At 41.5% G+C, this 24,643-nt stretch overlaps 1 protein-coding gene and 1 long non-coding RNA gene across 3 annotated transcripts in view; both read left to right on the top strand.

Moving 5' to 3' along the window:
• The window catches only part of ca10a (carbonic anhydrase Xa), a 339,642-nt gene that overhangs the window by 273,410 nt on the left and 41,589 nt on the right, over positions 1-24,643 (top strand). The gene's annotated exons all lie outside the window — the stretch shown is intronic.
• On the top strand, positions 1,244-12,232 carry LOC120736592. 2 transcript variants are annotated; one of them, XR_005696538.1, is made up of 2 exons: positions 1,244-1,256; positions 12,066-12,232. It is a non-coding gene; the product is annotated as an uncharacterized LOC120736592 (long non-coding RNA). The 2 variants fall into 2 exon arrangements; XR_005696540.1 differs by lacking the exon at positions 1,244-1,256 and adding an exon at positions 9,211-9,222.

Genomic DNA, 24,643 nt, shown 5'->3' with positions numbered 1-24,643 from the left:
GGGGGTGGGCACGCTACATGGACTCCAAATTACCATCAGGGTGTACACCTCACCCCTGGCGTCGTTGCCCACCTCTCAATTTTAAATACACGTAGACATTGAGGGCTAGCAGGAGGGGCTATGCGCTTACCTGCTGCTCTCTGGCAGGTAGCTCCATGCCCTCCTGGGTTTTAAATGCACCTTAGAACACACATGCATCAACACTACATATGAGCGGGCGGAGGGAGGTTTGGAGTCTTCTCTCACCCCCGTTTTCTGCGGCCTGCTGGAGCGGGGGACCAGGAGGAGGAGTTGGCCATCCGACTGGGGTCTGGAATGTGGGGCCTCCCTGCTGCTGCGGAGTCGGGGCGGTCTGCATCTCCCCACCGCAGGGAAAAGGGTAACACCAGTTTGGTGGTGCAGTTTCCCCCTCCAGGGGCAAGGGTACCTAGACCCAGTTCGTAGAGTACGCTTGGGGAGTGTGATTGTGTGTACAGCGTCTCTTTATGTCTGTCTCCACGTTGGGTGAGTGTGGAGTAATTGCATATGAGAGCATGAGGGTGAGAATGGATGTTTGTATCTGTGTGTGCCTGTATTTCTGTGTCTATATGTCAGGTTGGGTATCAGATGCCACCTCTCTGGGGACATCTCAGGCCCTCCAAGGTATGGAGGCCTATCACCCCCCACCACTTCCCCTGCCAGTGGCAGATGCCCTGAGACATCGGTGCATTGGTGGGTCTTTGTGTCCGGGGATAGACGTCCAGGTACACACCGGCTCACTCCTTGGTGGCTGCTTATCGGGGCCTGGAGCCTGGGGCTCGCTCGGGCCACTTCGGGGGTGGGGTGCCCCCGGCCTCTCGGCCTGGGGCTCAGTCACTCTGGCACAGCTGGCTGCCGGCGGAGCTCCCGGGCACATCACTGCAACTCCCCCTGGCTTCTGCTCCGCGGCTGCTGAGTGACCCCTCGCCTGGAACTCTCCTTAGCTCTTTCTGGGACAGTGGCGCGGCTGCCCCTCTGTTGGTCTTCCTTGGTCTCTTGTGTTCTGGGGGCCTCTGGATGTCTGGAGTTTTGATCTCCTCCATACCTGCTTCATGCCCTGGTGGACAGGGCTGTGGCTCCCCCACACCCTCTAACAGATCATTACATGAAGGAACCTTTTAAAAACAAGCACGTTCATGCTCACAGGTGTACACAAAGTGCCAAAAATTGCTACCCTTCCACACTCAGCTTTATCACCAGTGTGAATTTACACTGATTAGCCAAGGTGCTCTTCAGATGTGTCTGCATGTGGCTGTGAATGCACCAGAAATAAGATTAAGTAAAAAATTTGAGACAGATTTGGACAGAAAAGTAAAATCTGAAGCTAATTATTCATTTTTTTAAAAATGAATAATTAGTGTATAGTGTTACTTGCATTACTATTCGTTCTATGTTTTGACAAGTTCACATGGATTTAAGTGTGTGTGTGTGAATTGTTATATGAATAAAATTGGATGTTAAAGGTCTTTCTTTCTTTCTTTTTCCACTCTCTGAGAAATAAAAAATAACATCCAAAAGGCAGTGGGAACAGAGTCTAAGTAGAAGAATGACAGCCAGGATGATAGTCCTATATTTCTTACCACATTTGTTATACATGAAGGTTAAATGACAACATTTGACTTTTGTTTTATGTGGTTTCCATTTATTTTTAAAACATTGCACATGTTTTATGGGAAGCGCTTCCATTTATGCAAATCAGCAGCTAAATTTTCTTTCTTAAAAAGGCTTGGCACCATCTGTTGAAGTGTCTCAGAAGACGTTTACTGATGTTTAGAACTTTTTAAATTGAAAGGACTTCTTTCACTAGTGAGTTCAGCAGGTTCCTAAAGTATTTCTGAAATTTTTTTTTAACTCAGTATCAGACCTATCACCTTTTTCAAACATTACTAAAAACACAAATGCAGATTCAGCCTGCTGGCAAGAAACTACCTGTTATTATGTTAGGCTGTACTGGTTCCATAACTCTTCTTCTGAGCACAAAAGCCCATCAATAGCATAAAATATTTATTGCTGTAGCTGTCTCCCATCAAAGCTATTGGCTGCTTTTTTCCGTTCTTGCCCCGAGGTAAGTGCTAGAATGTCAGAAAAGTGGAAGAGAAGGAAAACTCTATTATTTTTATTCGCCCTCTCAATATTTGTACACTTCATATGCGTATATGACCTTGGCAGAGAACTTTCAGATTCAGGAACAAGCTGAACTTTCTTGTACCTTTATTGAATTCCAAAACAGAGTCCTTGTCCAGTGTTTTCATTGCAATCAACTGCTAAAGCAGTGAAGCTATGACATTATGCCCAGCTTTTTTCATCTTCCCCCTTTTCTGCCTTATCAGCTGTTATCTGATTTCCAGCATTGGTTGCAGGTAAGCTAATCTGGCCAGCCAGCTCCATGCTGAAAGCTAGAGACGTGGCTTGAATAACCAAGAGAGTAATAAGCTTGGGAGGAAAGTTAGACCCAGCAAAGGACTTAAGTAACAGAGGATTGAATCTGGTCACTCGTCATTTAGCAATTAGAATCATAAATGTGGACACCTACGGACCATGCATTATGTCTGGCTTTTGAGGATCTTTTGGTCTACTCCACTTTATCAGTCAGGTCCTATTTAAGTGATTTCTTCATTGAGAACAGTTGTAACAGTAATCAGGCCACTGTGTGGCTAGAGAAATTTGAACTCTGCTTTCCAGAGATGTAACACACCACAGTTAATTTATGTTATAAAAATAAATTATAACATAATTTATGTTATAAATTAACTTCCCCCTTAATAATAAACACCTTCATATAGAAACTGCATTTTGTGTTTACTTATGTTATCTTTGTCTAATATTTGAATTTGATTGATGATCTGAAACATTTAAGTGTGACAAACATACAAAAAAGAAAATAGGAAGGGGTCAAACACTTTTTTACACCAGTGTATGCTATGGTTAGACCTTGGTGTAGATAATTTGGTTAAATGATCGCCAAGCAATATTTGTTTATAGCTGTGTGGGCTAGTCCAACCGGTATGGGGGGAGTTACTGTATGTTCTTCCGGTGTTCAGCCATTATGTTTATTGTGTGCTGGAGTACGCATTAAAAAGTTTACAGCAGAATAACATCTGGACTGATCATTGGCTCGTCGCACCACACGAGAATGCTACATGGTGTCAGAAGATGGCACGGACTATATTTATATCCCTCTCCGGATACCGCATTGCTTATCCTGCACTATGTTGGACCAGCCGCTAAAGAAATAAAATTTAAAAAAAAAAGTCGCCCCATCATGGCGACAGATTTCGCAAACCTGACCCTCTGGTTTTTGATGAGAACATTGCTGAGAATTGGCGTGTTTTTGAATGGGAATATGATATTTTCATCGCCACTGCCCACTCTGACAAGCCGGCAAAGACGAGGGCTTACATTCTCCTGAATATTCTGGACCAGATGCCATTGAACGAGAATGCTCAGTTGTTTATGTTCCTGCCGTTCGCGTAGCTGGTGCAGATGAAGAGATACTCACTGCTGCTGAGTCGAGAGAGGATCTGGAATGTTTGAAGGCAAAGTTTTGTGAAATCTGCAATCCACAGCACAACAGGACGATGGAAAGACACAAGTTCTACACCAGAAATCAGAAGCCAGGTGAGACACTTGAATCATTCATCAGTGATTTGAAGATCAAGGCTAAATATTGTTACTTTGGGGACCTCACTGATGAACTGCTCAGTGATCGTATTGTCTGTGGTGTCATTAGCGACACATTAAGAAAGGCTCTGTTAAGAGACAGCAAGTTGACACTTGCTAAAGCGATCTCTGTGTGTCGAATACACTATGACTGAAAAAAATAGCAATACACTAGCGACACAAGCTACCAGTGTCAACACAGTAAAGCCCATTCTGAACAGCAAGCACAAGCCTAAGCCCCTTTCATTCCCACAGACTGTCACAAATTAACAGCAAGTGAGCTGCCACTTCAAGATGAAACATTTTACGTGGATGGCATAGAAATTGACAGCCAGATCGATTGCATCCACGCTAAAGCCAATAAGAAAGACGAGGGATTTGTCACAATACACATAAATGGCGAGCCTACTGAGATGAAAGTAGATACAGGGGCGAAATACAATGTCATGTCACTTTCAAAACAGTGAATGGCAGAAGACACACTGTCAACAAGAGAATCCTGTGAGCCTTGTTGCCTATTGAGGCATGAGAATTCAGACCACTGGCACTGTTACACTACCTTGTTGCTTAAAGGAGCAGTGTCACACATTGCCTTTCTTTTTGGTGGACAGAGAAGTACAACCACTGCTAGGATTTCAAACATCCATGGATATGGGCATTGTAAAAATGAGCCCTGAGGTCCACCAGGGCAGCACAGAAAGAAGCATAGATTTCAGCTCCCACATACTCACACAGTACCAAGACCTGTTCGGTGATGAACTGGGGGAACTTCCAGTCACATACTCAATGATGCTAGACCCTGATGTACAGCCTGTGTTCCCTTCAGCTCACCGCATCCCTGTCGCGATGCAAGAAAGAGTCAAAGCAGAACTTGAACGCATGCAACGCATCAGCGTTGTAACACCAGTCACTGAGCCTACTGACTGGGTGTCCTCAATGGTGGCAGCACACAAGAAAGACAAGTGTGAGCTCAGACTGTGCATAAATCCAAAAGACCTCAACACAGCACTGAAAAGACCTCACCACTCAAAGCACAGCGTTGAAGTGGCAGCACAGATGTCAGGAGCAACAGTGTTCTCTGTGCTAGATGCAAAAACTTGTTCTGGCAAATACGCCTCGACGAGAAGTCCTCAATGCTGATGACATTTGGCACTCCATTTGGGCAACACAGGTTTCTAGGGATACCCTTTGGCATCAGCTCTGCAAGTCAGCTCTGTTTGCCGGTTACCCATGCTCTGTCATCGTGGATGACATCATCATTTTGAGGAAATGGGGTGGTCGAACATGACGCCAACCTGAAAAAAGTGCTGACATGTACACGGGAGATCAAGCTCAGGCTAAACCCTGACAAGTGCAAATTTTGCCTACACCAAGTGTCATATGTGGGCCACATCTTCACAAAGGACGGCCTAAAAGCAGACCCCTCCAAAACCATGGCAATAGGAGCAATGCCAGTGCCCACAGATATCACGTCACTACAGCGCTTCCTCGTTATGGTCAGTTACATACCGAACCTTAGTGAAATCACCGCACCTCTAAGGAAACTGACCCACAAAGAGCCACCTCAGATCATGCCTCTCCAGCCCACCAGTATTGGCATATTATAACGTCAAGGAGCCAGTTACACTGACATGTGATGCATCATGCTATGGACTAGGCGGTGCATGTTTGCAAAATGGCAGACTGGTGGCCTTCGCATCGCGTGCTCTCATGGACACAGAGACGCAATATGCCCAGATAGAGAAGGAGCTCCTCGCCGTGGTGTTCGCCTGCACGAAGTTCGAAGATTATGTTTATGGCAAAGCAACAGTCGTCAAAACTGACCGCCAACCCCTGGTGACCATAATGAAAAAGCCCATCCATGTCGCCCTTGCCTGGCTCCAGAGGATGTTACTTGCCTGGAGGAGCTAAGACAGCACACAGCCCGAGATGATGTGCTACAAGCCCTCAGCACAGTCATCCAGCGAGGATGGCCCATCAGAGAGAGCCAAGTACAGCCCGCTCTAGCCCTGTTTTCTCCATACAGAGATACAATACAATACAATACAACTTTATTTGTATAGCACATTTAAAACCAGAGGTAGCTAAAGTGCTTCACATAAACCAATAAAACAGTAGTAAAATACAAATGCAGATAAGCTAGCAGATGGCAGGCATTGATTAACCAAGCATACAAGTACGCAGATAAGCAAGCAAGACTTAACAATAAAACAATATAAGCAAAAGAGAGGAAAGTGGAGGGCAAGAAAGAACAGTTAAAAGGCCTGCTGTAGGACCCAGCGTTCTACTGGGAGTATGCACACTAAGGAGATCAATAAGGTAGCTGGGTGCAATGTTATTTATGATTTTATAAGCAGTAGGATTTTAAAATCAATGCAGTGTTTAATTAGGAGCCAGTGAAGGCCAGTGAGAATTGGGGTGATAGACTCAAACCCTACGAGTACCAGTTAGAAGGCGAGCCGCGGCGTTTTGGACGAGTTGCAATCTATGAAGAAGGGCAGAATGAAGCCCAGTGTATAGGGAGTTGCAGTAGTCTAACCTGGATGTGACAAAGGCATGGACAAGCTTTTCTAGATCCTCATGTGGTAAGTATGGCATAGCCTTAGAAATTAATCCAAGTTGATGGAAACAAGATTTAATAACAGAGGACACATGCTTGTCAAGCTTAAAAGAGACGTCCAGGTAAACATCCAAATTACTTGCGGAATCAGAAAAATAATCAGCAAAGGTCCCGAGGACACCAGTTAGATGGGCTGTAGGGGTATGACTATCAAATATTACAATTTCCGTTTTCTTGTCATTAAGGATAAGAGAATTGCTCAGCAGCCAGTCGTTAACTTCACTTATACAATCGAAGAAGCGAAGCATCGATGAAGTTTCATCCTTGGTCAATTCAAAATAAATTTGAATGTCATCTGCGTAGCAATGATAAGAGAGTTTGTACTTTTCAATAGTACGACCAATGGGTAACATATGTAGAGAAAACAGCATAGTACCCAGCACAGACCCCTGAGGGACACCACAGGTAACGGGGGCAATGGAAGAGGAGTAGGTACCCATCGTGACAGAGGACCTCTCCGATAAGTAGGATTTAAACCAACTAAGAGCCATACCCGTAATGCCAACCAGATGTTCAAGCTTCATTAAGAGGATATTATGGTCACAAGATCAAAAGCAGAAGACAGGTCCAACAAAACTAAGACAGCGGGGTGCCCAGAGTCAGTAATTAAAAGAAGATCATTGAAGACCCTCAAGAGAGCCGTTTCCATGCTATGGCGCAGTCTAAACCCAGATTGAAATTTATCCCAGATGTTATTCTCATTCAGATAGGTCTGAAGTTGTGATAGGACAATCTTCTCGAGGATTTTTGACAGGAACGGAAGTTGCGAGATAGGTCTGTAATTAGCGAGATTTGAGTGATCTAGGGAACGCTTTTTAAGAAGAGGTTTCACTACGGCATGTTTAAAGGCAGCCGGAACACAACCCACTGACAAAGAAAGATTGATCAGTGATAATATACAAGGCCCAATTACATTAAATGCAGAATTTAAGTTTTTTTAGACGATCAATGATTCCCTTAAGGACAGGAAGTGACACTGGTTCGAACTGAGCAAGTGTCATAGAGCAGCGTAAAGTGGGGGCTTGGGACACCCCGAGGCTTTTAAGGCTCTTAAGGTGGAGATTTTATCAGTGAAGTAATTTAAGAACTGCTCACAAAGAGCTGATGAAGCCAGTCACGATGCTTCAGGATAAGGGTTAACCAAGGAGTTAAAAATATTGAATAAAACGCGTGCATTATGACTATTATTCGTAACGATGGCTGACAGAACAGCCGCTTTAGCCATCTTAGCAGATTTCTGGAATTCCAAGCGCGTCCTGCGTAAAATGTCAAGGGACACCTGGAGCCTATCCTTTTTCCACCGCCTCTCAGCTTGACAGCAGGTACGGCGTAGAGCACGTGTAGAGTAATTTAACCAAGGTCGGGAACAGCTTCTAGGACATTTCACTTTTATAGGGGCCACAGTCCAGTATGGAGGTGCATATACAGTGGGGCAAAAAAGTATTTAGTCAGCCACCGATTGTGCAAGTTCCCCCACCTAAAATGATGACAGAGGTCAGTAATTTGCACCAGAGGTACACTTCAACTGTGAGAGACAGAATGTGAAAAAAAAATCCATGAATTCACATGGTAGGATTTGTAAAGAATTTATTCGTAAATTAGGGTGGAAAATAAGTATTTGGTCACCTCAAACAAGGAAAATCTCTGGCTCTCACAGACCTGTAACGTCTTCTGTAAGAAGCTTTTCTGTCCCGCACTCGTTACCTGTATGAATGGCACCTGTTTGAACTCATCATCTGTATAAAAGACACCTGTCCACAGCCTCAAACAGTCAGACTCCAAACTCCGCCATGGCCAAGACCAAAGAGCTTTTGAAGGACACCAGGAAAAGTATTGTAGACCTGCACCAGACTGGGAAGAGTGAATCTACAATAGGCAAGCAGCTTGGTGTGAAAAAATCAACTGTGGGAGCAATCATCAGAAAATGGAAGACATACAAGACCACTGATAATCTCCCTCGATCTGGGGCTCCACGCAAGATCTCATCCCGTGGGGTCAAAATGATCATGAGAACGGTGAGCAAAGATCCCAGAACCACACGGGGGGACCTGGTGAATGACCTGCAGAGAGCTGGGACCAAAGTAACAAAGGTCACCATCAGTAACACACTACAACGGCAGGGAATCAAATCCCGCAGTGCCAGACGTGTTCCGCTGCTGAAGCCAGTGCATGTCCAGGCCCGTCTGAAGTTTGCCAGAGAGCACATGGATGATACAGCAGAGGATTGGGAGAATGTCATGTGGTCAGATGAAACCAAAGTAGAACTTTTTGGTATAAACTCAACTCGTCGTGTTTGGAGGAAGAAGAATACTGAGTTGCATCCTGTTGAAATCTCCCAATTCTTTGAATCTTTGGGCTGAAGGAAGGACAATACTCGGTGTATAAATGCTCAATCAACAATCATTTATTTCCATACAATTCAACACAAAGAGCATTTAGAACCATCATGATGGGGAGACGTGCCTGAAGAGGGTCACAGCAAGTCTCAAAATGGTGACGGTTTACACAGCTTCTTATACCCTCTAACGGCCCCCACCTAGTCGTAAAAGACCAAACATCACATTCTTTCTCTGTTATGGGGCCTAAGTTATGACCTCGGCTCCCTGTCTTTCTCTGCTCTCTGTAAAGGTGGGGGTATGGAATGTGGTCTATCTCCCCTGTCTTAGACACCAAGTCTCCTGCTTACAACCTTCTTTTTATGATTCAACAATAGAGCATGTCAAGAAAACAGTGTAACACATTCCCAGCAGATCAAGGATACAGAGTGATGCACATTTATCTAATGAACTAATATGTGAATATGTTCTGTTAACTCAAAAGTATAATGAGAACTAAACTACATACAGATCACACACTCTATATTAAAGGGTATAATATGATCTACAGCAGTATTCTAATTCAACTACTTTGATTACATATATAAGGTAACCTATAATAACAGAATAATCTAATAATCCCAAGAACACCATACCTACTGTGAAGCATGGGGGTGGAAACATCATGCTATGGGGCTGTTTTTCTGCCAAGGGGACAGGACGACTGATCCGTGTTAAGGACAGAATGAATGGGGCCATGTATCGTGAGATTTTGAGCCAAAACCTCCTTCCATCAGTGAGAACTTTGAAGATGAAACGAGGCTGGGTCTTCCAACATGACAATGATCCAAAACACACCGCCCGGGCAACAAAGGAGTGGCTCCGTAAGAAGCATTTGAAAGTCCTGGAGTGGCCTAGCCAGTCTCCAGACCTCAACCCCATAGAAAATCTGTGGCGGGAGTTGAAAGTCCGTGTTGCTCTGCGACAGCCCCAAAACATCACTGCTCTCGAGAAGATCTGCATAGAGGAATGGGCCAAAATACCAGCTACTGTGTGTGCAAACCTGGTAAAGACCTATAGTAAACGTTTGACCTCTGTTATTACCAACAAAGGTTATGTTACAAAGTATTGAGTTGTATTTTTGTTATTGACCAAATACTTATTTTCCACCCTGATTTACGAATAAATTCTTTACAAATCCTACCATGTGGATTCATGGATTTTTTTTTCACATTCTGTCTCTCACAGTTGAAGTGTACCTCTGGTGCAAATTACTGACCTCTGTCATCATTTTAGGTGGGGGAACTTGCACAATCGGTGGCTGACTAAATACTTTTTTGCCCCACTGTAGCAAGTAGGGAGTTGGCAAAGTCATCAAATAAAGACTGTGTGATGCCAGCCGTATCAGGGAGCACAGATTCAGAGAAAAACGCAGAAAATTCAGCCACAGTCCCAGAATCAATGAAACGGCCAAGGCGTCGAGGGCCCCCAAGGTTCAGATCAGTTTCGCATAGATCAGCATCAAAAAGGACTGGAAATTGGTCAGAAATCCCAGTGTTGCTAGTGTCCCTGACACAAAGGTCCAATTCATGAGAGAAAACGAAATCAAGCGTGTGACCTTTAGAGTGGGTTGGAGTATTTACCCACTGAGTGATGTTACGAAATCAGTTTCACCTGGTTCTTTTTATTCCTCGAAGCATCCAGAGACGGCACCGGAACTCAGTAGTCATTTCACAAAACCTTTATTCATCTTTATTCATATTTCATTTAAGCATGCATCTTCTAGAAGGGGAGATGTGCAAGGCCGGTGTCCCTCTGCAGAATCTTCCACCTCTTTGTAAGTTACAGCCAGCTTTATAGAAGTGACCCCATCATAAAACCCCCATGGTGTGCTGCAAACTCTGTGTGTCTGTGTGTGTATGCACGAGCACGTGAGTGCCTGTGTGTGCGCGTACCCGTGTGTCTATGTGAGTGCACGTGAGTGACTGTGCATGTAGGTGTGGGTGTGTCGTAACAGTTAAAGCACTGTGTGTGTCTCTGTATACCTGACTTCCTGGGGGTCATAAAAGTAATCTCCTCACCTAAGCTAAACCAAATTCCTCTACACAACATAGAAAACAGAGTTAACATATTACAAACACTGAGACCCACACCCATGTCTCGCCTGGGGAATTTCCACTCAACATTAACTTCTCTTTGTCTTACTTTCGCAGTTCAAAGTGGGGGAGGACCTCCTAGAAATCTACTCCTAAATTCATGACACACTCAGGCCTTTATTGCATCCAGGGCAGTGTCAGTGTATCTACAATAATTCTACATCCTACCTAACACATTTTTAAACTCTCAAATAAGCTACGCATATCTTCAGTGAGGATAAAAGAATCAGCTAAAACAAGAAAGTCTTTAGCAAGCCTATCGTCTTTACAACAGATATGAATGTTAAAATCACCAGCAATAAGAAGACGGTCATAATTTAAGCAAATAGATCCTAAGAAGTCAGCAAAATCATTGATAAAAGTCTTGTTGTATTTCGGAGGACGGTAGCCAGGGGGGGACCAGCAAGTTCCAATAATTGTGCTTCAAAGCTAACAAACATAGGTGGGGCCAGCTGCCGTATCCGGAATTTATTCCTTAAGACCACCGCAAGTCCTCCACCCCGATCCGAAAGTCTCGGTGAGCTGAAAAAAGCACAGTCCGGGGGAAGGAGCTCAGAAAAGGGAAAGGACTCACCAGGACGAATCCAGGTTTCCGTCAGGAGCAGTAAATCCAGACCTGTAGTGGTAAAAAAGTCATTCATGATAAAAGTCTTGTTCATCAACGACCTAACATTTAATAATGGCATCCAGGCCGAAGACGCCAGGTCGAGGTTAGAGGCACATCTCGGGGGCGCAGGTTGCCATAACGCACGCCACCTCTGGTAGCCTTAAGCCAACTCCGAGCTGGCAAGCAGGTCACCGGAAGGGCTGGGTATGCTTGACTTTCAGCAGGGCAAATCCATTGATGATTGAGCAGTCTAAAAGTGAACTGCTCCTGGGAAGCGGAGGAAGGACGAAAGGTTCTGACGGTGAAGTCAAAGCCAGGCTCGACCCGTGCTTTAAGATGAGCCTTTATCCATACACGGACACCGCTGTGTTTGCCCCGCTTCCTACGGCGTCTACGCTGAAAATGAGGCAGAGGTAGGCAGCATGAACCAGAGAGAGAATCCGTCTGTGTTGAGATGGCATCACTGACCCTCCAACACGGTTCTGGCCTGTAGGGGTCCGGCCCATAAGTATGAAGTGGGCGAAGACTTAAAAGAGTAAGCTGGTCATAGGTAATCAAAGCAAAGCCACCAGAATAGCATATGAGCAAAAGGACGAAAAACAACAGAAGACGAGGACGTAGACAGAGACGGAGACGGCAAGCCGAGCACACTGGCGCCAGCTAACAATTTTATGATAGTGCAGTGACAGTAGGGATGGGAATCATTTAGGTTTTGTCCGATACTGGTGCCAAACCAGTACTTTTGAAACAGTGCCAGTGTTTAAACGGTGCTCGGACCGGTGCTTAAGGAATGGAGAACACAAACTTTGTCCAAAAACCTCTTATGTTTTTATTTTTAGCAGTCTCTTTTTTTCTGCAAAATGATAACCAAGTTAGCCTTTTCTGTTGATACAACATACCTCCTTTGGTTGGAACCGGTGCTTAAACAATAGAAAACACAAACTTTGTGTATCACTCAAACAAGAAGACAGCCGCATGTAACTACGACGGTGTTTGCTAGTTCACCTTACGTGCATTAATTGAATAACGTGGTTAGCCTACTCAATGTAAATTACACACGAACAACATTAAGCTACTCACCCAGAGAAGAACGGCTGCTGCTGCCATCATCATCCGTCATCATTTCTGCTACACTGGCAGGGCTAGGGGCCAGGACTCTACTCTTCGGGTTTTTGGGGGATTTTGCTAACTCCGGGTCCGATAACAGGCACCACACCCGCAATAGATGTGCTCAGTGTGAGGTCTTGCAGCAAGCTATCAAATGCGGTGCATTTCTTGGCTTTTAAAAAAAATGCTATGCGTCGCCAGGTGTTTCATCAGATTCGAGGTGTTACCTTCACCTTAAAGCACTTGTTGCAGGCTGCTGAGTTTGCATCTTTTGCTGTGAAGTACCGCCAGACTTTGACCGCTTCACCTTGGGAGTTTTTAAACTGTAGCTCTGTTCTAAAAGAACGTACGTACCTGGGCCCGCCTACTATCCTTGGAAAGGTAAAATGATTGGCTAGAATCCAAAGTGTATGACATCTCAGGAAAAAAAAAAACACAGAAAAAAAAAGCACAGAAATAAAGCACCGAAATGTGCGCTGCTTTTCAGTCTGGTTACTATCATTTATGTCAGAACCGGTGCCATAATGGCACCGGATACCGGTACCCATCACTATGTGACAGTCACATATAGTACCTAAAGCTATCTTCACATTGATAAACTCAGCGTGGAGGATGGGAACATCATGAAAAGCCACAAAACAGTCATTCACCAGTCCCTGCACAAAGAATACATCAACATCCTACACAAAGGCCATCCAGGTACAGAAGCAACCAAGCGCAGAGCTAGGAGTTTCATCTTTTGGGCAGTAATGTCAAAAGACATCACGGAAGAGCTGCTCTCTTGCACAGTGTGCAGCAGCACTAAGACACATCAGCAGAGAGAACCGCTACAACTGCACCCTTTTCCAGACCTCCCATGGTCAACGGTGGCCACCAACATTTTCACCTGGCATGGAAAACAATATCAGGTCCTTGTAGATTCCTATTCGGGATGGATTGAGATTGACCTTCTCCGTGACTTGACCACAGCAGCAGTCATCTCCAAGCTAAAGAGACAGCGGAATAACATGTGTGATCATTGGCTCGTCGCACCATATGAGAATGCTACACTTGGTTTAACCTAAGCTTCCAAAATGAAAGAACAACAGTTCCTAGGAGCCTATGCTTCGAATCCTAGGGACTTAGTATTCTAAGTTCCTAGGAGCCTATGCTCCTAGGAGCCATATTAATGACCCCCTTGTGAGTTTTGTGTTCCATGCTGTAGCTGGAGAACCACACAGCGATACAGTATATCAGGACACTTCCAAATGAGCAATGATAGAAGACGATCAGCACCTCCTTATTCACGTCCATTTTTCGGAGGATTCTAAGAAAATGGAGATGCTGTTGGGCCTTCTTTGCAATCTCCAAGGTACTTGAGCTCCATTGGAGGTCTGTGTCTATGTGCAGACCCAGGAACTTGAAGCTGGCCACCTTTTCCACGGACTCCCCGTTGATGCTGAAGTGCTGCAGCTCGAGCTTCCTCCTTCTGAAGTTGACTACTAGCCCTTTCGTTTTCGTGGCATTGAGTTCCAAGTTGTCCACAGACCAATCCAACAGCCTCTGAACCTCAGCTCTGTATGTCTTCTCATCAACTTCTGAGATGAGCCCCACCACAGTCGTATCATCTGCAAACTTAATAATTGCATTGTCTGGTTAGGTTCTGACACAGTCATGTGTGTACAGAGTGTAAAGTAGCAATAGAAAATTTGTTAGAATGAAGCGTAAAGCATAGCTGGGGCTGATTAGATGTTCTGTGGTTCACCAGTTATGACAAAATATGTCAATCTTTCTCACTGTGGGAGCATAACATGAACAGCATCCAAAATTCACAACACTCTGCTATACAAACATGCAATGTGTAGTCACATTTGCAAACCCCAATGAAGCTCCAGACTTGGTTTGGAAATGTACCAAGAAACCTCCTTGTCAACAAGAACTTTATCCATGTAATGTGGTCTGCACCCTGCTATGATTGCAGTGTTCTCAACATTCTAGACAAACCAAACAAAAGCAGAAACCATGCCTCAGGATTCTGAATTTGCCTTGTTAAATCTAAAAATAGACATAAATTAAAATGTACCAAAGTAAAGCAATCCTTTCATCTCAGACAAAGCTGCAATGAAGCTCCTCGCCTGTATAAATCCATCCGTTACATTATTGCCATTTTGTGGCCACAGTTAGCTATTGTTTCCAAAAACTCTGCTTGTTACATGCTCATAGTATTATGTATTATATCACGTATAATTGTAAGATCTTTACCTTACCGTATAAAGTGCATTGAGGTGACTTTTGTCGAATATAAACAAAACTGAATTGAATTGAAACCTACATAGGAAACTGTAGCGCCTGTCAATGACATGAGCTAACCAAGCTGAGAGGCAAACAGTAAGGCAAACTGCTGTGGGCTTTACTTTCACTGCATTGAGGTGAATTATGTGCTTTATATGGAAACACTGTTAGCATTGGGAAGTAAACATGCTTCAGTGGTTTATCATCAGATAAATAACAGATGAGTTTTCTCTTGCTTACCACTTTGGCCAGAAATGTGTGATATAGAGAAGATTGAGTGTGAAAATGTTAATAACACCTTTAGTACATTAGCAAGGAAAGCTCTGATGATGATGAAGATGGCAGCTCTTACCATGTACAGTTTAATAAAATAAAATAAAATAACCTCCATCGGAAATCATTGAATATGATACATTTAACCAGCTTTTTTGCCAACACTCAAGTTAAAATTTTATTAATATGTTTAATTGCAATAGATATTGACAGTTAGCCATGTCACATATTCCTCAAGCCTTTTAATCCTGCTGATTTTTTAAGTTAATATATTTTAAAATAAGTATAGATATTGTACCAAGTATATTGTATAAGAGACTAATGTAACAGGAGAGTACATGCTTCAGAATTTGCCTAATCCACCGGTTTTAAACTTTTCTTCACCATTAAAGAGGTTAGAGGTTAACAGCTTTCAGTATTTCCACTGCTACACAGCAAACAATAATGGATGAAGTTAATTTGGCAAACTTTTCATTTTCCAAATTAAATACAATTTAAAACAGTGCTTATGTTGATGCCTCAATGTAACCATCAAAGGATGGTACATGGATGACACCTGGCTCAAAACTCAAGAAGTAGAATCCTTCACTGCTCATATCAACTCAGTGGATAGAAACATAAAGTTTACCATGGAAGACACAAAGGATAACAGTTTGCCATTTCTGGACTGTGCTGTGGGCACTGAGGAGAATGAAAACCTCAACATTGAAGCCCACACACACAGACCAGTACCTTCTCTTTGACTCTCACCACCCTCTGGAACACAAAGTTGGAGTACTCAGAACATTGCTTGAGAAGCAACTGTTAATTAATTAAATAAGTAACTAACTAATAACTTATAAGTGATATGAGCGTTTACACTTTTCATTATGTCAGAATTGTATGAATTAGTTATGTTATAGTTGGGCTCAGTGACAGATGACAAGGTCCATCCATCCTCAGAAATCTTGTACTCATGTGGACTTTCCAAGTAGGAATGAGCAAGGATGCAGGCACAAACCGGTAAGAACTGTGCACTACTATACTGAAATATATATGCTATTACTGAAGGCAGATTCTAGGCTAGACTAGTAAATTTCCTGTCTACATTTAAACAAACACTTGTAAATAATTTAAAACAAACACATGATGACAGATGGCAACACCATCTATAGTGAAGGAACTTACGGACTCCATAGATTGACTTTTTTTTTTTTTTTACCAGTCCTTCATAAGTAATCCCACAAATGACCAGATAACCTGAGCAAGCGGAGCAACTAAAAGAGGAAGACTGACTAATAAACTGACCCAGAGGACCTCCTCACAAAAGCCTGACCTCTGACCTTAAGGTCAAAGTTAGTGGGTTTTAGGACATGCATCTATGGTATCAATTTGAAACTCCTACGTTGCCTTGGTCTTGACTTATCGCATTCACAAAGTTGAGTGTCCATGCTGCTGGCCCACCTGCCTACCCGGTAGGGTGATCATAATACCAATCAGCCTCTTATGGCTGAGGGGTATTCTGTGTGGTACTTCATACAATCCGCTCTGAAGATACTGACAGAAACTTTCAACGCCATCGCATTTCATCTTTTACACCATCTTGGAGCCTAAGGAGGAAAAAAACACATCCTATCCTTGCTGAATTTGAACATTTCCAGCAGAAAGAGCTTGTTAAAAGCAAAGGGAGTGAATTAAATGCAACATCATATGGGATTAATGACCAGTTTCCTAACGAAATCAATAACAGATATTAAATACTATATTCCATACTAAAGCAACACAGCTAGAAGGGGCAAATGGCTCTGCTGTGGCCGATAATAAGCTTAGAAGTATATCAAAGGACAGCTTAGGTTGAGAGTTTCAGAAAAATAATTTGAAGACATTACACATGCAGAGAAGGCATATTGGATACACTGGACAAAGGATTCTGAATATGGGGCTGCCAGGCTGGAGGAAAAGAAGAAGACCACAGAGAAAGTTCATGGATGTAGTGAAACAGGATGAGCAGAGGGATGGTGGATGCTAGGGGTTGGTTGAAAGCGAGGCAGATGATCTACTGTAGCAAGTCCTAAAGGGAACGCCGGAAGGAAGAAGAAGAATGGTTTAATTGGTGGTTTATTTGATGAATGGTGAATTCTGTTTTGTTTTTATTTTTTGAATAATTCATATGATAGTTCAAAGTGGCTTAACAAAAAAAAAGATCAGGTACAATGACTGGACTGAAAATTGGTGATGTCCAAAGAAAAACCTTCAGAAAGATCATTTGAAAAGAAAATCTAACAAAGTCTGTCTTCTTGAAAGCATAATATAAAGAAAAGACGGATGGCTCAAGACAGAAATGTCATGTTTTTCAAGTCTTACTATCTACTGACCACAGTCATGCTCTGTCTACAACTTAGCAAAGAAACATCTCACCATATAATATGCCAAGATATGTCTTAAAAATTTGAGGAAATTGAGTAAGAAGAGAACAAAAGAAGATGTGGAAGCCCTAGTCAGCAGATGAATAGTAACTCAGTGTGTATAAATCAGAATCAGAATACTTTATTAATCCCTAGGGAAATTATGTGGGTTACAGTTGCTCCAGTACAGTACCAGGAAAAAAAACAGAAAAAAAATAGTAAAAAATAGTAACTGAACTGAATATTTAATTGATGCACCTACTGTTTGCGAAAGCTTCATCAGAAATGTAAATTAGTTTGATCAAGCAAGTTTTTAGTTCATCATTGCCCTTGCAAAATTGGACAAAATGAGAGACTAAACATGTCATCAGAACTTATTTACAAAAACATACTGTTTTCCCCATCCAAATCAAATTCAATCCAACTAAACCTTTCTGTAGAAAATATAAAGATGTTGATACAGTTAATAATGATGTGATTTAGGTAAAATATTTCCCACTCACATCAAAATAATTATTTTAATTGACAAACCTGTGGGTTTGAATAAGCTAAAACAACTTTGGGGTAATGGGATAGTACAAGTTGTTTTCAACAGTGTTGCTTGTACTGCTTCATACAAAAACATTTGAATCTATTCAGTCAGAGTGCCTTTATAACTGAAGTAAGGAAAATCTAAAAGTACAGGGTGGGCCATTTATATGGATACACCGTAATAAAATGGGAATGGTTGGTGATATTAAAGTCCTGTTTGTGGCACATTAGTATATGTTCACAGCCATTGACATGTCGAAGAGGTTAACACGTGAGGAGCGGATCAAAATTGTGTTGATATCTGGTGAACGCAGTAACCGGGTCATTGCAGCAGATTTCAATGCAAGACACCCTACGAGACCACCCATCTCCCATGCTACAGTTAGCAAACTGCTTGCTAAGTTTCGTGAAACTGGTTCAGTGTTGGATTTGCCAAAATGTGGACGCAAGAAAACTGTCACTAATGAAGAAACATCAGTGGCTGTCCTAGCTTCATTCAGCAAGAGCCCACAGCGTAGCACTCGCTGCATGTCACTGGAGAGTGGCATTAGTCGAACATCCCTTCGGCAGATATTAGCTACTCACAAATGGCACCCTTACAAAGTTCACGCAAAAGATTTTGTTCAGTGATGAGGCAAACTTTTATGTGAATGAAGTTAATAAACAAAACCACCGCTATTGGTCTGACACTAACCCACATTGGATGGATCCCTCCAAGACTGTTGGACCAACAAAAGTGATGGTTTGGTGTGGTATATGGGGTACAACGATAGTGGGTCCATTCTTCATCAATGGAAACCTCAAGGCCACTGGATATTTGAAATTGCTACATGATGATGTGTTTCCCTCTTTATGCACTGAAGCTGGCACGTTCCCTGAGTTTTTCCAGCAAGATGGTGCACCACCACATTATGGGTGCCAGGTCCGAGCATTCCTAGATGAACAGTTTTCTGGAAAGTGGATTGGTCATCGTGGGCCAGTTGAATGGCCCCCAAGGTCTCCTGATCTGACCCCTTAGACTTTTATCTTTGGGGTCATCTGAAGGCAATTGTCTATGGTGTGAAGGTACGAGATGTGCAGCACCTGAAACTACGGATACTGCATGCCTGTGCTGGCATTTCTCCTGCGGTGTTGCTATCAGTGTGTGAAGAGTGGGAGAAGAGGGTTGCATTGACAATCCAACACAATGGGCAGCACATTGAACACATTTTATAAGTGGTCAGAAACTTGTAAATAACTCATGAAAGAATAAAGTTACGTTGAAACCAAGCACGCCATTGTTTTTCTTGTGACATTACCAATAAGTTTGATGTGTTACATGGCCCTCTTCCTATTGAAAAAACAAGTTATATCCAAGATGGCCGACTTCTAAATGGCCACCATGGTCACCACCCATCTTGAGGAGTTTACCCCCTCACCAACCATTCCCATTTTATTACGGAGTATCCATATAAATGGCCCCAGCCTTTAGTTACTGTTATCGCCTCTATACGTCCTTGCCTTTGAGTGCGACCTCTTAAAACAGACAAAATTTTCTACAAGGCTTTGCAAAGTATGGTAAAAACATAAACAGTGTCTGTATACCATGGTTGCCTTGACACATACAAAAAAACAACTTGTGGCATTGAACATTAAAAACACTGTCAGTGAACATAATTGGTTTTGCAGAATCACCCAATATCTGCCTTTTAGTCTGGCAACAGGATTGATTTGAGCAAACCACCGATGCTGTTTTTCTTTAGCGAGCACAACACATTCTCTGAAAATCGTTTTCCTAATGCCTCAGATCTGTGTTGAGTCTTTCTCATCATGTAGCATTACTGGAACTGCTTTGCTGAAATTGGAGTCCATAACTCCACTGAGCTGCAGCCCACACAGTCCCACTAGTATTTAATTCATCATAGCTGGTCTTCTTTTCTCTATTATTTCTTTTTTTCTATTTTAAAAATCTCCATTGCCTCAAATCTGATCACTGGTGAACTAAATAACATGGTTTATGGTTAATAAATGTTAACTACTCTTACATATTTCATGGAATGCACAGCATTTGGGTCAGGAAACTTTTTCCTTTCAACCAAATATTTTGTCCTATATTTGATAATAATGGCTTTGGTGTTGGAAATGTTCTGGGTAAATGCAGCAGTTTGTAAAGCTCAACATCTGCAGTAGCCAGTGAAGATGATTTCTTGCAAGAGGTAATTTACTCTATTGATTTGTGTGCTCAGATAATTATGATGTTCCGTGTGTTTCTCACTACCAGCACGCTACTGCTGTCTTCTATTACAGTGGCTGTCTGCCATGCCAGCCCCAGACAGTCAACTTAATCCTTTATGACTTGTTTATGTTCACCAAGCTATTACCGCTAATGTGATGGCACGTTATGATCATCACTATCTATTAAGGAAGGACAAGTGCACAGTGGAGTTGTCCTTTTTGGCTTCATCACTTCTGGAAGCTTTTTGCAACAAATTAAAAACGCAATTAGGTGGCTTGATAAAATAAGGTGTGAGAGAAGACATATAAGGCATATAACAGCGAGGCTTTACAATAATGAACCCAGAAAGCCTAAATACTCCTAAACTACACTGCAGTCTGCTTTTAAATCTAGAAAAAAGCAATAGGAAATGTTTTGTCAGTCAGAAAGTAATTTTGCAGTTATGCTTCTCTCTTATCCTTGTCATTTCAAAACAACTAAAAATACATATTCACAAAGAATTATAAAGCAGATGATTCTAGAGGGAGTGTGGCCAGACTAAAAATTATATCTGAAGGAAGTGGAAGAATAATACAAAAATTAAGAAAACTCTTGAAAATGGAAAATAGTAGTTTGCAGTTTGTTATGTTATGTTATGTTACTACCAGTCTTTCTGTATTCCAGTTTTTATGAGTAAGTTTTTTGCTTAATACTAAGCAGCAGGTCAATTTTTATTATATGCTAAACTGAGGTTGGTTATCAAAGTCAGCAACAACTGTATTCATGTTTTCATGGCTTATTTAATGTAATTACATAATCTTAAATACATGGATTTGAGCATTGATAGAAATTAGATCAGCTTGCTTGCTCAGTAACAAAAGTATCTAAAAAGTCCATTTAGATGTACAAAATCATTACAATAGGACTTTGGTGTTCATAACCTCATGGTGTTGGCTGTTGAAAATAATGGCAACATTTATCTACCAGATGAGATCTTATCCTCCTGACTACCAGGAAAAAAATGTTGTCCAATCAAAAAAAAATTTAAATCCCCCAATGTTTGTAAGGTAATTAGAAGACTGAAATAATTTTTTGGGAAAAAAAAAGTTTACATTCTTTAGATATCACATGTCCACTGCAGAGGACATTGGAAGGCCAAACGTGTAAAAATGAACTTTGATGGCAAACATTTGCTTCAACTCTTCACCAAGGAGAAGTTTGAACTCAAGGAACTGTAGTGGTTTCTTCCCCCAAAACTGCAAGTCACTGCTATACTGAAGCCACGAGTTGGTGATTGCCAGATCAAAAAGTAGAAAACTGCACATACTGTCAATTTCTGAGTGCGAGAGACCATCCTGTAGAAACTCAACATTCGGCAACAAGGTCCACGTCACCTATATTGGTAGTGTACTCAGCAATTGCGAGTGGACTTGGCACATGGACAAACCTTTTGTTTTTCTTAGACCATCTTGTGCGTCTGTCCTGAGGTTGATTGCCATAGGCAGAGGATGCCATGACAACTGTCCAACCACTTAATGACAGCAAGTTCAGGTCTGAGTACCATCCCTGATGCTCCTCCTTCTTTCTTCTTCAAGGGCTTATTCCCTATGATCTTCTTCATCAGACAACTCAAGATCTGGGTTTCCCTCATCAAACTGCAATAAATTTCTTTCTGCTTCTAAAAAGGACTCCTTTTCTGGTCATTTAAAAAAACAGAACAAAATGGAGGAAATGACTACAAATGTCCACTATGGAGGACATTTTTTAAACACTTCAATACTATACTAAAATGAAGTTAGAATTAAGCATACTATGTTTTAATGTGTTATTAAGAGACTTATTTAAAATATGTTAACAACATTTATAGCTAAAAATTGCTCAATAAGAAGTTTTATGCACTTACTTTTCTTCTTCCCATAAAATGTGCTTGCAGCGATGGCCGCCATGTTCCTTAATGAAAAAACTAAAGTTCCCAAAGCTCCACCCCTTCACATTTGGTATCATTGGAAAGCCCTAAATGTCCTCTGTAGATACCAAAAGGAGGCAATTCTGTAGTATGCAGTGCATGGGAGATATTCAGGTTTAGAAAGGTGCTCTACAGAGGACAAATTTGCATTGCTGGTAGTCAGGAGGATATTACAGTGTTCACCATTTTAATTTAATGAACAGCCTTGAAAAACTGCAGTTTCAACAGGTTGATCAGATAAAATTAAAGCAATATTTTTACTTTGTAATGTACTGCCATAGTTCCTTACTTTTGTTCAGAAGATTGCTGTGATATCACGTAGACAATAAAGCAGAGAATAAAACTGACAATAAAACATTTGATTATTATGTGCTCATAATATATAAAAATGATGTAGAGAATAAAGTTTTTGAAATAAAAAAAAATACTTCCATAAAAAAGTTCAGTATCAAACAACTGTGGCAATTCTATTTTTAAACAATAAGTCACTCAAATAACAATGATTACTTCTCACTGCATCTATTTATTTGGGGCCGTGTTGTAACAATGTGTGAAGTGTTGTATCAGCTGTTGGGCTCAGCATTGGTGTTGTTTGCTTTGTTTCTGTGTAAATCAAGTTAAGTTGGCTGCTTCCCCTGTCTCATGGGTTTTTGATAAATTTGTATTGATGAGTCCAAGTAAAAGCCATTTCGATTGATCCACTGTTTTTAAAATGTGTTTGTATGTTTAGAACATCACCTAACACAATAATAGTGTATGCTTGATTCTGGGGGTTCTGGTTTAGAGGTGCAAGGTTACAGGTAAGTTTAAAGAGACTGTATTTTCAGGTACTAATGCAACAAATATGATCTATTTAGCCAACATTCTGTGTTGCAGAGTAATCCCTCATTGCAGTATTGGCAAGTATTTTTTAATCCAGGGTGTACCCTATACTTGGCACTTGCAGGTAAAAAATTGAAGTGGTGGTCCAACTCTCTTTTGAGGTGTGTGTAACACACATAGTGTGTAACACTATGTAACACTTTTATCTCTACTGCATTGTAGTCTGATTTATCTTTGAAGATTTAAAAACTTAAGTATGCACGGGTGCTACAAATGAGCTTCTCCCCAACATTATAGATAAGTTACATTTTGTTGTATGTACAGCAGTGATAGGTCAGCAGTGCAGCTGAAAATTTCTTGCTACTTAATATAACACACGTCGAAGAAGCTGAAAAATGTATTTATTTAATTATTTATTTATTTATTTATGTAACAGCTTGTCTCTACTTTTAAAAAAAGAGGGTTAACAAAGAAAAAAAACATTTGATGCATTGCTCTGGTGTTTTCTGGGTATGCTAGTGTATACTATGTTTAAAAACTGGACTGGAAGTCTAGCCTGTCATCAGCTATCTTTAGTATGTGACTCGCAAACAAAACTTTAAATCTGGTTTTAGACTCAGATGCTGTTTTGACAATGTCACTGTCACAGCTGCAGACATGTGGGGTGATGAGAGAAGGACCCCAGTGGAGGCACTGACCTTATGAAGTTAGCTTTATTGACAGTGGCCAAACAAAATACAAACGAAAGCTGAGCATGGCAGCAACTAAACTAACACAAAAACCTAAACTGGAAGCAGCTACAAAAAAATAATATAAAGGAACTAAAGCCTGAGACTAGAAACCTAAACCCGTAACGGGGAAACACAGAACATGCAGACCAACAAGAGAGACACAAGACTGAAAACATGAAGAACTCAACAGGTGATACACAGGATAAAGTCCAGTAGAACACGTAGATGAACCAGCAACAAACAGAAGACACAGGGCTAAAATACACAGAGGGACAACGTTGGAACGAGAAACAGGAGGGAAACACAGCTAGGGCTAATCAGGCATCATGAGACAGGGAGGAGGCAAAGCTGAATACACAGACATAAGACAAGGTCTATCAAAGTAAAACAGGAAGCACGAGATAATCACAAAGACGCAGAGTAGACACTGAGACAGAGACACAACGGACTGGGGAGACAGAGAGAACATGGAGACAAGAGTGACTAGACAAGAAACACGGGGAAGGAAAAGTAACAGAAACCTAAATCCTAGGAATTGAAAATAAACACGAGCAGAAAACCGTGAATGACAATAATCCAAGAATATAAATTAACCAATAAACACAAAACACTGGGTCACAGACCCAGAACCGTGACAGTCACATTCCTTTCTGTAACTTTTCCTTAACTTTGTTAAACTTTATTTCTTTAACTTTACTTTCTTTAACTTACTTAGCAACACACAGGATCTATACTGTCTCCAAAAAATTAGAGAATTTTTCGCAGGTCTGGTTGGTTTGTATATAATTAAACACTGCATTGTATTTGTATTTGCTTGGGTTATCTTTGTCTAATTTTAAAAACATGATCATGTGACAAATATGTAGAGAATTAAGAACTCAAAAAGGGAAAATACCTTTTTGCAGCACTGTGTATTCAGTCCATATAATTCTATTAATTGATTTCTGAATTTGATGAACATAGCCAATAAAGTATTCATTTAAAAAAT

This window comes from Simochromis diagramma, unplaced genomic scaffold (genome assembly GCF_900408965.1).
Source record: "Simochromis diagramma unplaced genomic scaffold, fSimDia1.1 OVJJ01000371.1, whole genome shotgun sequence".
Lineage (NCBI taxonomy): Eukaryota > Metazoa > Chordata > Actinopteri > Cichliformes > Cichlidae > Simochromis > Simochromis diagramma.
This window is presented reverse-complemented; position numbering and strand designations above follow the sequence as displayed.